We start from the raw sequence: 2,921 nt of genomic DNA, 5'->3' as shown, positions 1-2,921 counted from the left end.
GCTGCATGAGTGAATTTCAATGTATGGATTGAACATTTATTGGATTAAAACTTAAGAGGTTTTATACAATAAAAATCTAAATACAAAAGTTAATCATATTAAATACATACACATATTTACATACACAATTAAAATACACAATTAAAAAAAACAATTTGGCTAACATTTAGAGAAGAACACTTATCAAGTTCAATTATTATTTTTCCTTTCCATGGCATTTTTTCATGATTTCATCCTTCATCTGTTTGCACATAGCTTCCTTTTCACTATCTTTGCTGTTCTGCCTTACACATTCTAATAAAAAGTAAATATATCAGTTTATTCAAATGCTCTTAGGTTATCTCACTTTCAAAATTATTATAAACTAATTTCATCATACAAGACTATTCCTAGCTACACAAATTTTTACCAGCTTTATCACAACTTTAGTATATAAAGCTTCTACGGCTAAGGAAAAATCATGCCTGTTGCTATTAATCATATTATAAATATAAAAAACGGATATACATACCTTTTATCATTTAGCCAGATCAAATTGTTTGTCTTTATTTCCCTTGCCAGCCGAAGACTGATGATTCCTAGTGTGTTTCTAACTCAATGGCTGCCAACAGAATATTTGCCCATTTTTATTCATTTTTGGCTTGGTTCACTTCAACCCAAGCAGGTGATGTGGGCATCAACTAAGAGCAAAAAAAAATTATTGTGTTACTATTATACAATGTATTTGTATACTAGTTCTTACAGATTTTGTCAATATGTTATTAGCATTCATTCAATATGCCATGATGTGCAATGGACACAAGTCTATCTTTGAAAGACCAAAGTTCTTGTAAAGTTCAATTACCTGATCATGCAGCTATTAGGTCAATGTAAAAAAAAACAAATGAATGACCAATACATTATTCGCAGCATTATTTTGCAACAACAGCACTCTGGTCAGTTCATTGTGAACAAATCTTAATTTTCAGCTAATTGAAAACAACAAAATTTTAAAAATCTTATTCCACTGATTGTTATTCCTGGTGATTGATGACTGTAATGATTTTGAGTCAGCCTGAGTCTGACTCAGATAAGACATGGCTTTCCCATCAATAATTTCATGTGTAAAAAATAACATAAGTCATAAGGAACAATATAAATTCCCTCGTATTTTCATATTACTGTTATATGAAAAAGGATTAAGAGTAATCAATATAAATTGAACAAATTGCCCGTGATTTATCTGTGATTACCGTGATTTTATATAATGTGTATATAAGATCAAGTCAAGCTGATCAACACAAACAATAACATACCCGACAATTTCTTTAAAACCATTCTTTAATAGACCACATGAACACAGCTTAACCACAGCTTAACCACATATCCCATTTATATCTATATTTGGACTATTCCACACGGATATATATTAAATTTTTACGCTAAAACAAGTTTCCCAAACCATATTTACGACAGCCAGCAGAAAGTTTGAGACGTGATGTAATATGAGACGTTCTTCCGAAGCACGGTTCGTTTACGAGCAATGCCGACTAAGCCGATCGAGGACTCTTCGGGTAGCAATCGGGTCATCCTCGCTCCCAGGCGCTTTAAAAATGGCTATCTTTAAAATAGGGAATGGGGAATGCGGGAATGCGGGAATGGGGGAATGGGGGAATGCGGGAATGGGGGAATGCGGGAATGGGGGAATGCGGGAATGGGGGAATGGGGGAATGCGGGAATGCGGGAATGCGGGAATGCGGGAATGGGGGAATGCGGGAATGGGGCAATGCGGGAATGGGGGAATGCGGGAATGGGGGAATGCGGGAATGGGGGAATGCGGGAATGGGGGAATGCGGGAATGGGGGAATGCGGGAATGCGGGAATGGGGCAATGCGGGAATGGGGGAATAAGGGAATGGGGGAATAAGGGAATGGGGGAATAAGGGAATGGGAGAATAAGGGAATGGGGAATAGGGGGATGAGGGGATGGGGGAATGAGGGGATGGGGAATAAGGGAATGTGGGGATAAGGGAATGCAGGAATGGGGGAATAAGGGAATGGGGGAATAAGGAATGGGGGAGTAAGGAATGGGGGAATAAAGGGAATGGGGGAATAAGGGAATGTAGGAATGGGGGAATAAGGCAATGGGGGAATAAGGGAACGCAGGAATGGGGGAATAAGGGAATGGGGGAATAAGGGAATGGGAGAATAAGGGAATAGGGGAATAAGGAAATGTAGGAATGGGGGAATAAGGGAATGGGGGAATAGGGGGATGAGGGGATGGGGAATAAGGGAATGGGGGGATAAGGGAATGCAGGAATGGGGGAATAAGGGAATGGGGGAATAAGGAATGGGGGAGTAAGGAATGGGGGAATAAAGGGAATGGGGGAATAAGGGAATGGGGGAATAAGGCAATGGGGGAATAAGGGAACGCAGGAATGGGGGAATAAGGGAATGGGGGAATAAGGGAATGGGGGAATAAGGGAATGGGAGAATAAGGGAATAGGGGAATAAGGAAATGTAGGAATGGGGGAATAAGGGAATGGGGAATAAGGAATGGGGAATAAGGAATGAGGGATAAGGAAATGTAGGAATGGGGAATAAGGGAATGGGGGAATAAGAGAATGGGGGAATAAGGGAATGGAGGAATAAGGGAATGGGGGAATAAGGGAATGGGGGGATAAGGGAATGGGGGGATGAGGGAATGAGGGGAGGGGGAATGAGGGGATGGGGAAATAAGGGAATGGGGGAATAAGGGAATGCAGGAATGGGGGAATGGGGGAATAAGGGAATGCAGGAATAAGGGAACACAGGAATGGGGGAATAAGGTGAACAGTGAAACCGGTGAACGAGTGAGTGGGAGAACCAGGCAATGGGGGAACCAGGCAATGGGGGAACCAGGGAACAGGGTAAAGGTATAACTATGGACTCATTGAGCAGCTA

The 2,921-nt window shown here is 41.0% G+C and overlaps 1 long non-coding RNA gene across 1 annotated transcript; it reads right to left on the bottom strand.

Moving 5' to 3' along the window:
• Window positions 1-256: 256 nt before the first annotated feature.
• On the bottom strand, window positions 257-1,602 carry LOC114543962. Its single transcript, XR_003690258.1, has 3 exons — window positions 1,296-1,602; window positions 512-680; window positions 257-294 (listed from the first exon to the last, which is right to left on the bottom strand). It is a non-coding gene; the product is annotated as an uncharacterized LOC114543962 (long non-coding RNA).
• Window positions 1,603-2,921: the final 1,319 nt, after the last annotated feature.

Source organism: Dendronephthya gigantea, unplaced genomic scaffold (assembly GCF_004324835.1).
Source record: "Dendronephthya gigantea isolate DGI-Jeju-01 unplaced genomic scaffold, DenGig_1.0 000603F, whole genome shotgun sequence".
NCBI classification, from domain to species: domain Eukaryota; kingdom Metazoa; phylum Cnidaria; class Anthozoa; order Malacalcyonacea; family Nephtheidae; genus Dendronephthya; species Dendronephthya gigantea.
Note: the sequence above shows the minus strand (reverse complement) of the source record. Positions and strands in the feature narration are given on the sequence as shown.